The sequence below is a fragment of the Erythrolamprus reginae genome, chromosome 4 (assembly GCF_031021105.1).
Source record: "Erythrolamprus reginae isolate rEryReg1 chromosome 4, rEryReg1.hap1, whole genome shotgun sequence".
NCBI classification, from domain to species: Eukaryota; Metazoa; Chordata; class Lepidosauria; order Squamata; family Dipsadidae; genus Erythrolamprus; species Erythrolamprus reginae.
Window position 1 is genome coordinate 44,577,950 of NC_091953.1, and position 15,645 is coordinate 44,593,594.

Here is a 15,645-nt window from a genome sequence, read left to right on the forward strand (position 1 = left end):
ATAATTTAGCACTTTATGTACATTAAACATGAATAAGTTCATTTTCTTTTGTCCATTCTTCTACAATTGGTACATGCTTCAGTCTTCAATAGCAGAAGAAATTCTTGCATTACTTGAAATACATAGGTTTTTGTTCTATATATATGTAAAATTAAGACAAATAAATATATCTGAACAAGTTTAATGGGGTTTTAAATGAAGGGTCTGTTGTTTCTCTTTGATAATAACAATAATAACAATAATAACAACAACAGAGTTGGAAGGGACCTTGGAGGTCTTCTAGTCCAACCCCCTGCTTAGGTAGGAAACCCTATACCATCTTTTTTTAAATTTCCAGTGTTGGAGCATTCACAACTTCTTGAGGCAAGCTGTTCCACTGATTAATTGTTCCGTCAGGAAATTTCTCCATAGTTCTAAGTTACTTCTCTCCTTGTTTAGTTTCCACCCATTGCTTTTTGTTCTACCCTCAGGTGCTTTGAAAAATAGGTTGACTCCTTCTTCTTTGTGGCAACCCCTGACATATTGGAACACTGCTACCATGTCTCCCTGATCCTTCTTTTCATTAAACTAGCCATGCCCAGTTCTTGCAATTGTTCTTCATATGTTTTAGCCTCTAGTCCCGTAATCATCTTTGTTGCTCTTCTCTGCACTTTTTCTAGAGTCCCAATATCCTTTTTGCATCATGGCGACCAAAACTGAATGCATTATTCCAAGTGGGGGCTTACCAAGACCTTATAAAATGGTATTAACACTTCACGTAATCTTGATTCTATCCCTCTGTTAATGCAGCCTAGAACTGTGGTGTCTCTTTTGGCAGCTGCTTCACACTGCTGGCTCATATTTAAATGGTTGTCCATTAGGACTCCAAGATCTCTCTCACAGTTACTACTGTTGAGCAATGTATCACATATCCTGTACCTGTACATTTTGTTTTTCTTGCCTAAATGTAGAACCTTTCTTTTTTCACCATTGAATTTCATTTTTTTAGATAGTGCCAATTGTTCAAGTTTGTCAAGATCCTTCTGTATTTTGCGCCTATCTTTGGGAGTGTTGTTTGTTTGTTTGTTTGTTTGTTTGTTATTTTTTTATTTTTTTATTTGTTTGTTTGTTTGTTTGTTTGTTTGTTTGATTTTTATACCACCCTTCTCCTTAGACTCAGGGCGGCTTACAACATGTTAGCAATAGCACTTTTTAACAGAGCCAGCCTATTGCCCCCACAATCCGGGTCCTCATTTTACCCACCTTGGAAGGATGGAAGGCTGAGTCAATTCCTGCCAATTTGGTGTCATCTGCAAATTTGATAAGTTCTCCATCTATCTCCTCGTCCAAGTCATTGATGAAGATGTTGAAGAGTATTGGGCCTAAAACAGAGCCCTGGGGTACTCCACTGCATACATTCCTCCATGTAGACATAGTTCCATTGAGCACTATATGTTGAGTGCAGTTGGTTAGCCAGTTTTAATATTTGGTTTTGGTATGTCATCAAGCTTTTTATGTTAAAATATAAAACTTTGATAACTATGCTGTAGGTATACTAAAATAGCAAACCTTTTTTGTGATGTTATATATTAAAGCAAGGTATCTCAAACTATTTACTCAAGAAAGCTTGAAAAGGAAAGGTGAAAAATAATTTTCTATGGAGAAGAAATGTTAAGATATATGGCTTTACACTGAATCAATGTACAATGTGTACAATGGATCAGCTCTTTTATAATTCCCAGTGTAGTGTTGCCATTAACCTCATCTTCCTGACATTTAAGTAGAAGCCCTTGCTAAATAACTTGAAAAAGAAGAAACTTCCATAAAATCTAGCCATAAAGTGCTCTAAATCCATCTAAGTTAGCTTAGATTGGCTGAAGAGGCTAACACGATGCTGCAAAGTTTAATAGCCCTGTTTTATTTGTCAGTTACAAAAGATACTTTAAAAATACAGCCTGTCTGTATCTCTTTTTTCCCTTAGTACATACACAATAAAATGTTTTATTTCTCCCTCCTTTTTATTCATTTTTCCTTCTTTTGTTATTTTGAAATTATAAAAGAAGAAACAAAGCTGAAAAAAAGAAACAAGAACACCAAGACTTATATTTGCACACATCATGAAATTTAAGCCATGATCCATTTCAGTAATCCATAGCACATCTATATTAATGAATTCTACAAACCAATAATAATTGGAGCCAGGTATTTATCTTTCTGATGCTGAACACATGTCCATATATCTATTTTCTTTGCTCAGGACTGGAAATATTAAATCTCAAATCAAAGTCAATACCGTTACCAATATGAGTAATATATATAAATATCAGCCTTAATTTCACAGCATTTTCAACAATATACATAAAATGAACTTATTTCTAAAATGTTGCTATTTCAAATAAGAAATTTATATTGAGAAAGTTTATATCCATTTCTATTGTCACTGTAGCTCCTAGCCAGGAAATTTTTAAGCTTTTCTCACCTTTCTTGTTTTATTTCTTCCTGTAGTTTATTGTAATTGTTTCAAAACAATTACATTTGTTACATCCTGTCAAGTAAAATCTAAATGTTTCACTGGATCTTTTGTTATATCATGCCCAGATTCTTTTTACACAGAATGTTATTCTGTAAAAGATAAGTTCTTTTATATTTGGAAAAGCAATGAAAATCTTTGAGTAATTTCATCAACAGCTATGTGGAACCTCATGGTATCATGCTTATTAATACTATATCTGCATAACGTATCATCTTATATTTCTTAATTTTGTTCCAAATGGTTGGTTGGTTGGTTGGTTGGTTGGTTGGTTGGATGGATTTTGTTGGCCAAACTACAACAACTATTACTAAGAGGAGAGGAGAGAGAATTGGCGCCCTTGATTTGTCTTTTAAAAAACTTTGGGGGGAAATCATACTCACCCCATGGAAAATGTTTAAGATATCAGATGGTCCTCAATGTACAGTCACAATTGAGCTCAAAATTTCCATTGCCATTTCCAACACAGTTGCTAAGTGAGTTTTGCCCCATTTTTGAAACTTTTTTGCCACAGTATTAAAGTCACATATAAATTTGGCTTCCCCATTGCCTTTGTTTGTCAGAAGTCAGAAAAGGTGATCCATGACCCCAGGATACAAAGACTCTAGACCTATCCCACCTCTCATAGGACCCTAAAACCTAAAAGTACACGATGATCCATCCAAACCTAACCTCTTCAACTCTTTCTTTGGCTCTGTCTTTGTTAACAGTAATGGCTCATCCCCCATCTTCACAAATCACACCTCAATCTCTATCAATGACCTAACCCAAATCAACTTCACTGTAGACCACATTGAAAAAGCAATCCAAGACCTCAAACCTTCCTTATCAGTCGGATCTGACGGTCTTTGTGCATACTTCCTAAAAAAGCTTTCCTCTGTTATAGCTGAACCTCTAAGCATTATCTCCCCAAGCCTAAGGGGTCAGTAAAGGGCGTGCATAAGTGCACTAGTGTGCCTTCCGTCCCCTGTCCAATTGTCTCTCCTATATCTCCTATATCTTTTCTTTCATTAATATATCTTTTCCTCCATTCTTCATTGGCGTATTTTATTCTTATATCTTTTCTTCTATCCTTTCCTTGATATATATTATTACATAAATAAATCATCATAAATGTCAGTTGCCAAATGTCTGAATTTTGATCATGTGACTATGGGGATGCTGGGGCCTTGTTCACACAAGCCACTAAACTGGAGAAATAGCAACAACAACAACAGTAGCTCACATACAGTCTGGGAACTAACAGAATCAACATTCAATTATCAGAAATGGATTACAAAAATTGAAAAAGGTGTTCCGCATCTCTTTGCTGCCATCTAGTAGCATCATCTAGTCAGTTTCTACTAGATTAGACAAGATGGCGTGTGTCGCATTGTGCGCTGCCTAGACCAGTGTTTCCCAACCTTTTTTGAGCCGCGGCACATTATTTACATTTTCAAAATCCTGGGGAACATTGAGCGGGGGGGGGCGCCAAAAAAGTTTGGACAAAAATTTTCTCTTCCTCCCTTTCTCTCTCTCTCTCTCCATCCCTCTTTCTTTCTTTCTTTCTTCCTTTCTCTTTCTCTCTCCCTCCTTCCCCCCTCTTGCTGTCTCTCTCTCTCTCTCACTCTTTCTTTCTTTCTCTTTCTCTCTCTCTCATTCTGTCTCTCTTGCTATCTCTTTCTCTCTTCCTTCCTTCCTCTCTCTTTTGCTCTCTTTCTCTCTCCCTCCTTCCCCCCTCTTGCTGACTCTCTTTCTTTCTTTCTCTTTCTCTCTCTCTCATTCTGTCTCTCTTGCTATCTTTCTTTCTCTCTTCCTTCCTCTCTCTTTTGCTCTCTTTCCCTCTCCCTCCTTCCCCCTCTTGCTGTCTCTTTCTTTCTTTCTTTTTCTCTCTCATTCTGTCTCTCTTGCTATCTCTCTCTCTTTCTCTCTCTTCCTTTCTTTCTCTCTCTTGTTCTCTCTCTCCCTTTCTTCTCTGCGGAGGCCAGCAAAGCTTTTTCTTATTTTAAATGTTCCGGGTGGGCTGGCAGGGGGATGGGGAGCGCGCGTGCGCTGTGAGAAGGTTTTTTCCAAACGCTCGCCGCCGTTGCAGCCACCAATGTGGGAGGAGCTGAAGAAAGGGGTGGATCGGGGAAGGCAGATTGGGGGGGCAGGTGTCAGCGGCGAGAAGCTAGGGGCGAGAGGGGGCCGGAGGCACTGAGGGGTGGGGGCGACCGCGGCACCAGCCTCCGCACTTTCGTCGCTGCCCACCCCAAACTCCAACGCCTGGCTCCTTGCGTAGCCCTGGAAAAGGGTGCTACATTGCCGGCTACTACCTGGTGCCGCCAGGGAATCTCCAGCTGGGTGGGGTGCTGCTGGTGCCTCTGACCTGGAGCTCCTGCTCAAAGCCGCCGCCCCGGCTACTGTCCGATGCCGCTGCTGCCAGAGCTTTCCTGCTGGGCCCCAAAGGCACAAAAAAGGAGGTGGGAAGAATTAAGCTCAGCTTCCGATCTTGGAAGCTGAGCTTCGCGGCACACCTGACCATGTCTCGCGGCACACTAGTGTGCCGCGGCACACTGGTTGAAAAACACTGGCCTAGACAAATGCATTGGTTCTATATTGGTCCTCTATTCATGCAGTGTCTGCAGGAGATTATGGCAAATTATTTTTAAAAATTGAAGCTTTGACTTGGGACTTTAAAGGAGATGCCATGTCTTATCTGACAAAAGTTACAACATTTTTGTAATAACTAGCCCGATGAAGAATTCTAAACAACTTAAAACCTTGCAAGTTCTTTAGATAATTAGTTTAAAAACCATACTTCCAGTTATGATATATGATTCTGAAGAATCATACTTTGATTACTAACCTTAAAGACTGGTAACTGAACTGTTTCCTCCAAAATATGACCTACTTAGAAAGTAAGTCCTAGCTTGATTCTTACACCTGTGCCCAATATAAGCCCTACCCCCAAAATAAGCCCTTATTAAGACCACACCCACTCCTGGATGCACATGTAAACATTAAGCTAGGATGGAGTTTGGGGATGGAGCTGCCCTACTACTTACCTTTGGACAATTGCAGCCAGGACTCACACACCTCGGCCCATTTTTTTCACTGCAGCCAGAAAGGCTTTCCTGAAGGCCTCTGTAATCGATAATAGAGCTCCAGATAGATCCAGAACTCTGTTATCTACTGTAGAGGCGTTCAGGAAAGCCTTGCTAGCCTTTCCCAATGAAGAAGTTCCTAAAGGCCTCTAATAGCAAAAAAGAGGTCAGTGGCAATGCATACAAGCGAGGTGTATCAGTGGATGACATTCTCTCTCTCACACACACACAAATAACAGTTGGTATCTTTTTGGAGGAGATATATATATGTAACATATTTTTGCTGATAATGAAAAGGAAGGGAGATTACTATAGATCTATTTTGGGCTTATTAGCCTTCATCGGGTAGCCACATCCTTTTTTACTGGGATTTGAGCCTTTGGCCTCTGCCTTGTAAGGCAGAGGTATTAAGTTACAGGCTCAATTCCTGTGTCAGCTTGTACCACGGAAGGGTTATGTGTGATTTTTTTTTTTTTTTTGGTCAAATCACCCTGATATATTGAAGGAACATCACAGCTCCTTTTTTGTCTCTCGGTTCCACCAGGGGCCATATTCCAAGGCAGGTAATATTTTTATAGCCGACAACTATAATCTATGGATGTAACATATTTTTTCTGATAATGAAAAGGAAGGGAGACTACTATAGATCTATTTTGGGCTTATTAGCCTTCATCATGCAGCCACACATAGTCATATATAGTCTTATTTTCAAAAAAAAGAAAAAGGTACAGTATGCAATTTTGAAAAAAATGAAAGTTGCACAACAGAAATGTTATTGTTTACATGTTCAAGTTCACCCAACTGTTGTGTAGAGCTCATCAAACCAGCCCATATAAATGTAGAAAATAATTGTTTACAACAAAATAAACAAGAATGGTAGCATGAATTTCCTGCCAGACACAGTGATAAAACTCTTGTTCTCGCTAGGTTCTCCATTCCAGGGCAAACACAAACATGTGAAATAAGTGTTAGGTTGCTGAATTTTAGAAATCCATATATTTCTGTGTATATATGTATTATGTATGGATATGATCTTAATTGGTGCAAAGTTCAAATTCTGGGCTTCTTTCTCTTGCCTATTTGAGCGACTGCACATTTGGCTGCTCTTTTTCCAGCCTTGAAGCTTTCGGCCATCTGTTCCTTGTTTTCCAAATGGGTATTTTTGGCATGAAAACCAAAATCCCATGCTTCATCAGTTTCAACCACTACATTATGTTAACATCAATTCTCCCGAATTCTTTGGGCTGTTTATATTGCAAACCAAGGATAAGCGTTTTACAAATTAGAAATTAAAGCATTTAGAGCAGGGGTTCCCAAACTTTTTTTGGCCATGCCCCATCTCTAAAATCCTGATGAACCCCCCACCCCCCCTGTGACATATAATTCTTACTATTCATCGAGTGAAATTCTACTCATGCATAGGAAGCCTAAATGGCCTTTTATTTGATTTAAACAAAGTTTCAATTGCCCCCATTAAAAATCAAATTGGTCACCTGTGGGGCATGGACCCCACATTGAGAACCACTGATTTAGAGAAATGGTTTTGTGCAGTAATAGGCTCCTACGCATATGGTCAGATGCACAGAACCGGTAAAAAAAATTGATCAGGTACACAGAACTGGTAGAAAAATTTTGAATTTTTTTCCCTTCTGGGCTCTGGGTTTGTTTTTTCTATGGCAGTAAATGAGGTTGAATGTGTATAATTTTAGAGGAGCTGTGTATGTGTGTGCGTGTGTGTACATACACATACAGTTTATATAGTAGGTAATGTATATTTTTGTGTTCCCATGTGTAATATGTATGTATTTTTCCCCGAACACCATCACTCTACTAAACAAATAATTCCCTCAACATTGTCAAACTTTTTACTAAGTCTGCACTTCTATTTCTACTAGTATTTTTCTCATCATTCCTATCATCCTTTTCCTCCCACTTAGGACTGTATGACTGTAACTTGTTGCTTGTATCCTAAGATTTTTATTAATATTGATTGTTTCTTCATTGCTTATTTGAAGCCTATGACAATCATTAAGTATTGTACCACATGATTCTTGACAAATCTATATTTTCTTTTATGTACACTGAGAGCATATGCACCAAGACAAATTCCTTGTGTGCCCAATCACACTTTGCCAATAAAGAATTCTATTCTATTCTATTCTATATATAGAGAATTAAATAGTATATTTTGGATGTTCAGTACTACAGTTTGGACTGTATGACTGTTTTTAATAGGAGTTTTTTTAAAAAACTGTTTTAACATTGGATTTGTATATGATGTTTTATTGTTGTGAGCCGCTCCGAGTCCTCGGAGAGGGGTGGCATACAAATCAAATAAAGTAGTAGTAGTAGTAGTAGTAGTAGTAGTAGTAGCAGTAGTAGTAGTGAAATTGTATCTCTTTGAGGCGAGAAGAGGCCAGGCACTCTAACCCTAACCCAAACCCTTGACGTGAGTGACGTCAAGTTGGCCACCTTTAAGCCAGTCACATGACCTTTAAGCCACCCTGGTCACATGATCATCAAGCCACTACCACCTGGTCACATGGCTGACAAGCCACACCCACAAAATAAGCCATGCCCACAGTGTAGTAGTAAAAGAATTTGCAGCCCTTTACCGGTTTCATGGGATGCCTGCATTTTGTGCCCTAACACTTCAGCACACAGAATCAAAAGTTCATGAGCAAAGAAATAACAGGCATGGCTACACAAATCATAGAACCAGTATTTCAGCTGTTTTAACAATCCAGACAATAACCTGGGATCTAAAGTGGGCTCCCAGGAATCGCAGAGTGAGAAAGGCAGCTGAGCAAACACAACTTCTGTTGTAAAGTCACTGTAGACATCAGAATATGTGTGTTATCTATCACATAAGTGAAGTACCATCCAGCTGAGGACTACTCAGTCCTTGCTTGTAACGGACCAGGTGCCGGAACACAAGTGCCTAGTTTCTCAGTCTGGCCCCTGATACCTTTGGCTGGAAATGGAACATCACTAGCAGATTACTTTCTCTTTTAACTGGAGCGCTGCAATTGCCATAATGAGAATGAGAGAGAAAGTAACTGAATTATTGTTGTTAGATCTGCCAGGTACTCTATGACACTAGGTCATTTGGCAGCTGGAACATCTAACCAGGCAACATTAATTTAGAAATTGAGGCTAGATGACTAGGAAAAAGCTTCCCTGCCAATCTTGTCTTGAATTTTCAACAAATCTTGGCATATTTCAAAAGTTTGATAAGGCAAGTTTTTCCTGGCATAGAAAGAAAGAATATGTATTTATATCGCTATTTCTGCCAGTATTCAACTGTTGTTTTATATACTGGCAACAAAGGGAAGGAAAGTATGTCTTACCACAATAAATTAATGAGTTTACTGATGAAGAACTGATGCAGAGTTATCTTACAACTCATTCAAGAAGCACTAGCTGCGGCAAACGTAAAGCTATTTTCATTCATTTATCCATTATCCATATATGCCTAGAATTTGAAATTTTATCATAAAATTCCTTTGTCAAAAATGCATTTCAAATATTATGTTAAATAGGTAAGACAATAAAAATAACATAATTTAAAATAATAAAAGAAACAGGGCTTCTTAGTGAAGTTAGTATGTTATAATGTTCTAGTACAACTCATAAATTAAACATTTTTAAAACAGTAATCAAATATGTTACTCGTGAAATTGTTTTATGTTTTATTTCCTGTATATTTTTCTAGAACCTATTATGAAAACAATATGGAAATCATAGAAATAAATATACAGTATATACCCCACTGAATTGAGTAGATTGATTGTATAGGACAGTGATGGAGAACCTGAGTGCACAAACTGCTCAAACACTCACAAACCTGAATGCACAAACCAGAAACCCAAAGGCCAGATGGCCAGTGCACATGAGTGTGCCAGCTGTTAAGTATGAGCCGAAATATGCAACACCAGCGAGCTAGTCTTTGGGTCACACACCGGCCAACTAGTCCTTCATGCTGGAAACCCAAAGACCAAGTAGCCACCATGCCACCTCTGGCACACATGCCATCATGGGCAGTGAAGGGCTGCAAAAAAATTTACTACCACACTGTGGGCATGGCTTATTTTGTAGGTGTGGCTTGCCAGCCATGTGACCAGATGGGAGTGGTTTGATGATCATGTGACTGGCTTAGTTCTGGAATTGATTGGTTGGTTGATACATTTCATAAGGATTACATTTACCTATTTTCTTCATATCTAACATTTAGAGCCTTTTAAAATATTGGGAACAAAAGATATTTCCTTTTCCAAATAACCAGAAGCATGCAACATCTAAGAGCAACTGCTTCTGTTTTAGTTTTTAGCGTATAATGGCAGAAAAAACATGGCATCTTACAGTATACTAAGTGATGCTATCAAGTATTAACTGCAGTACATCTCAAAATTCCTGAGCATCCATAATCAATCAATGCCACACAGTCAAAGTAACTCAAGTTTCTTGAACTGCTCATACCCATTCAAACCCCAGATGTCACAAATGATATCGCTAATCATCTAGCACAGGGGTAGGGAACGTTGGCTCTTCTATGACTTGTGGACTTCAACTCCCAGAATTCTCTGAACTAGAATGATTGGCTCAGGAATCCTGGGAGTTGAAGTCCACAATTCTCTGAACTAGAATGATTGGCTCAACTCCCAGAATTCTCTGAACTAGAATGATTGGCTCAGGAATCCTGGGAGTTGAAGTCCACAATTCTCTGAACTAGAATGATTGGCTCAACTCCCAGAATTCTCTGAACTAGAATGATTGGCTCAGGAATCCTGGGAGTTGAAGTCCACAATTCTCTGAACTAGAATGATTGGCTCAGGAATCCTGGGAGTTGAAGTCCACAAGTCATAGAAGAGCCAACGTTCCCTACCCCTGAAGGATACAGCTCACCAATTATGCATTATAATCACCTGGACAAGTGTTTTTCTGATCCCATAGAGAAGAGAATCCAAGAGGGGACTTTTTTCTTGTTTTGTTTTTGTTTTTTGTAGTTTTGAAGAAAAGGACCTCCATATGGGATATGTGTATTCCATTCAGTCTTAGAATATAAACTGTGTCGTGATCAAAATGAGATACTGTTTAACTCTATAGAGAAATTAAGAATATTCTGGAAAGAGTTTGTTCTTCATCACACTGAGTGGAGTATTGATTGACATTTCCTTTAATAGCCTAGCTAAATTGCAAATCTGGCTGAAACCAAGCTTCTAAGGAAAATATATTTAAAAGCAAAGCCTTCAAACAATCCTAAATAAATTCACCACTCCAGTTATTTCAAAATCCTTTCAAGCTATTTCTGTACTGGCAGATTACTCTCCTGGTCTAAAAAAAAAATCAGTTTTTCATTAATGAAATCTAACATCTTGAGGGCATACTGAAATCTTTCTGCTTTTAGTTTTCCTAAATAGAAATTCTGAGTCTTTGCTAAATTTTAAATAGCGATTGATTTGAAAAATGCTTCTGTATGATCTCAATATAAAGGAAATAGGAAAATCACAAATCCCAGGCAATAGTGATATAGCTCTTTCCTCTGGAAAGTCTTAAAAAGTTAGAAAACAAACATTTATTTATTTAATTTATAGGCCACCCAATTCACTATTGGAGCCCAATGTGAACTATTTTACATTTTCAATTGAAAATTAATGCCACAAGTATATTTTTATAAATATATGAGCTCTTTTTCTCTCTCCCTTTCTCTCCCGAACTTCCTCCTGTTCTATTGATATATAGTCTATTTTTTCTCTGCATGTGATTCTGCCCATAGGAATACCTTTGACGAATAATTAAATTTGGCAGGCCAGTTATTGCTTAATTTCAACTCCCAGTATCCCTAACTGTTAGACATATTTCTTAAGGATGCTGGAAGATGTGTGCTCTTGCACTTTTCAGAGGTTTGCATATTGCACATATTGCACATGTGAAAGATGATTCTTAGATTATTAATATAACAATAATAAAACATTTTAATTAATGCAAGTCAAACTTTTGGCACTGTGTAACATTACAAAATAGACAATCAACAAGACGCTGTGGACTAATGGGAAAATGCCTAGAGGCGACTTTAAATGATGGATGTAGATTACATAAGTTCTTTAAATATTCATTCCATTGTATTCCACTATAAAATGATTCTGCAAAGTCTTGATCTTCCTTTTTTTTTTGATTCATGCAATCAGAGGCAGATGTATAATGTCTGAAATTAGTCCTATACATTTCTAAAACTCTACAATTAAATGTTGAGGACAACATGCAAGTTTCATTGATACGATTTTATGTTTAAAATGGTTGCTTCCTGTAATATTTTATGAACAAAATGTTTATGTGGAATGGATAGCTTCTACTGGAAAGAGTGGGGGGGTTTGTCAATATTTTATGCAGTGTTCTGTAACTGGACTGGAATATTTCTTGAAACAAGCTTTGTAAAACAGCATCAGCTGTTGAATATAAAATAGTTTATTTCATGTACCCTAGAATGGCAATATAAGAGTAAAACCAGCCAGGCATTAGATATACCTTTGGCTCTCAAGAATAGTTTATTTGGCAAAGCTATTAAAGGCTGCTTAGAATTTGATGGAACAGTGCCTTGGATGAATTTACTGTGTTATGAATTGTTGCCAAGACTGATAAACACTCTTAACAGACAACTGGGAATTGTATCAAAAGTAATTTTGGGGATAACCCCTGGGAATCAAAATTGTGTACTAGACACCATGCAGCATAAATGTTCAGTAAAAAGTTTCTATTATTTCTAGTGGGAAAATATTTTTTAAAAAATATGCAGATAATTTTGTATATCAAACACTGTATATATAAATTTATTCAAATGTCTGGTTTAAAAAGCTATCCTATATGAGATTCTATGTGGAATCAGTGAATTGATTTTATGTCAGGAATCTTGCTAAAACATATATCCTAAAGGCAAGGGCATCTGCATTTTGAAAAATATATATATTTACCGTATTTTTGGGTGCATCTTATACACTGAATGTGGCCCCACCACCCAGCCACCCTCACACTTTGGCCTCTGCCTCCCAGCAATTTGCCTCCATGCAGCAAACAGCATAGATCCTGTTAGCCCAAGCAACAATCGATACTACACAATCATAACCACACATAACTTTTAATGGTCAGAGGGGGGAATGTACTAGTTGCCCCATGCCTGGCCACATAGATAGGTCTTAAGGCTCTTGCAGAAGGCGAGGAGGGTGGGTGCAATTCGAATCTCCGGAGGGAGTTGATTCCAGAGGACTGGGGCTGCCACAGAGAAGGCTCTTCCCCTAGGTCCTGCCAGACGACATTGTCTGGTCGACGGGACCTGGAGAAGGCCAATTCTGTGGGACTAATCAGCCGCTGGGATTTATGCACCATATTCTACTCAACAAAGCCTTGGTACAATACAGTGGTACCTCTATCTACAAATGCCTCTACTTACAAACTTTTCTAGATAAGAACTGGGTGTTCAAGATTTTTTTGCCTGTTCTCATGAACCATTTTCCACTTACAAACCCAAGCCTCCAAAACTGTAACCAGAAAAGGCAGGGAGAAGCCTCCGTGGGTCCTCTTTAGGAATCTCCTAGGAGGAAACAGGGCCAGAAAAGGTAGGGAGAAGCCTCTTTGGTGCCTCTCTAGGAATCTCCTGTGAGAAAACTTGGCCTCCACTTTCCCTCTGGTTTCCCCAATCGCATACATTATTTGCTTTTACATTGATTCCTATGGGAAAAATAGTTTCTTCTTACAAACTTTTCTACTTAAGAACCTGGTCACGGAATGAATTAAGTTTGTAAGTAGAGGTACCACCATTAACAGAAAGCAATAGTTCTTAGTCAATTTTTCTGTATACAAAAATGAATAATATGATATGAATAATGTTTGTCTTTTTGGGGTATGTTGTCCACATTATTGTAATAGAGACATCCTTGAGAAATTATTATTTAGGCTTACTGTAATTATCTTGGTATTTATCTTTAATTAAAAATGGCTACAGATTTAGGGAAGAAATTTAGCACACAACATTTAATGCATATGTTATCAATATTTCTGACAGAAATGGCAGTCTGATTTAAAAGGACTTTTATTGTTGTTATTTTTGAAAGCTGAGTACAATACTTTTGCACCAACTTGCTATAAAATAAGTTTCAAATAAACTAGATTGTTCCATTGCAAAGCATCAAATGTTCTCTCAGGATGCCCATCCATGATATAATGCAGTATTTTTCACATCAGCTACTATCTATTTTCAAACTCCTATTTGTCTTTAGGGATCTATGATGGACTTTTGAAAGACTGAGAAAGAAGCTGTCAGTTTGCAAAGTATTATATAGCCAAAACATTTGCAAAATTCCCACTGCTTCAAGAGGCAGTCAGGAACAGAATCCCTACCTAACAAATTTACTGATAAACATTATCTTAAAATATATATCCAATCTTCACGATTAATGTCAATCCCCTAGCAGCTGCTTAAAATGAAAAGGCTTAGTTTTTCATATACAGTGGTACATCTACCTAAAAACATCTCTACTTACAAACTTTTCTAGATGAGAACCGGATGTTCAAGATTTTTTTGCCTCTTCTCAAGAACCATTTTCCACTTACAAATCCAAGCCTCCAAAACTGTAACAGGAAAAGGCAGGAAGAAGCCTCCGTGGGGCCTCTCTAGGAATCTTCTGGGAAGAAACAGGGCCGGAAAAGGTGGGGAAAAGCCTCCATGGGACCTCTCTAGTAATCTTCTGGGAGGAAACAGGACCTCCACCGTCCCTGTGGTTTCTCCAATCGCACGCATTATTTGCTTTTACATTCATTCCTATAAGAAAAATTGCTCCTTCTTCCAAACTTTTCTACTTAAGAATCTGGTCGTGGAACGAATTAAGTTCGTAAGTAGAGGTACCACGGTAGTCTTATTAACTAGATTCTATCAATTCCTCCTACGAGAGGAATGTACAGATGCAAACTGCCATTGTCTTTCTCAGACTCTAACTAGTCAATTATAACATGATATTGACCACGGATATCAAATTTGTCAAATTGCTGTCATATGACTTTTGCAATGCTTTTCCCATTAATGGATCTGGGGTGGGCATGACCTACGCTTGACACATCCAGCCTATGAAGTTTTAATATACAAAAATAAAGTTTTGTTTTCCAGTGCAATACTGTATTCTAATTTTCTCCATTATTTATATTTATATAACCCCATTATCTAATTTTCTCCATTATTTATATCCTGGAACTCTTCTGTTCCTCACCATACAGGTACACACCAATGTGTTGCCTTCCAACATATTCCTGCTGTCATTCTTTGGTAGTTGTATGAGAGAGTATTTAGTCCTTGGCTAATGAAAGACTTGGTATTAAAGTGAGATGAGGGAGAGGCTTAAACTGACTGATGTGAGGCTCTCCTAATAATCTATGCACTCATGCAGGGCATAACAGTGCAAACACCACTTGTCAGTTAAGTGCAGAGTAAAATTGCTCAATCAAGCATTATGCCCTGCAGTTGTCGGAAATTAGTTAATTCCATGCTGGACATGTTGATAGCTTTAGAGAAATTGTTAGCTATTCTTACACCTTGTAGAAATTGATTGGTTGAATGTGTGCCATCAGTCAGTGTCAATTCTAAGTGTGTACATTTTCTCCTGGACACTGTCCCTAACCTGGTCCTTCACATCTTGCAATGTTGCATTTATTGGCACTGAATCCAAACATTTTGCTGCTGGTCCCTTCTTTTTATTTCCACCTTTCCCAGTATTGTAGACATTTCCAAGGTTAGATCTTTCATACTATTCCAAAAATATAATAATTTGATCCTGATTATTTATGCTTCAAATAAAAACTGGGTACGCATATTTATCAATTTTTTATATTAAATTCAGGGATGATTTAACTGAAAAGTAACTATACCTTTGAAATATAAATTGCAATACAGTGTTTCCTTGACTTTCGCAGGGGATGCGTTCTGAAACCTCCCACAAAAGTTGAATTTCCGCGAAGTAGAGATGCGGAAGTAAATGCACTATTTTTGGCTATGAACAGTATCTCAAGCCTTCCCTTAACATTTTAAAC

The 15,645-nt window shown here is 37.9% G+C and overlaps 1 protein-coding gene across 1 annotated transcript in view; it reads left to right on the plus strand.

Annotated features, from left to right (window-relative positions):
- The window catches only part of EPHA6 (EPH receptor A6), a 475,355-nt gene that overhangs the window by 407,505 nt on the left and 52,205 nt on the right, over positions 1–15,645 (plus strand). The window lies entirely within an intron of this gene.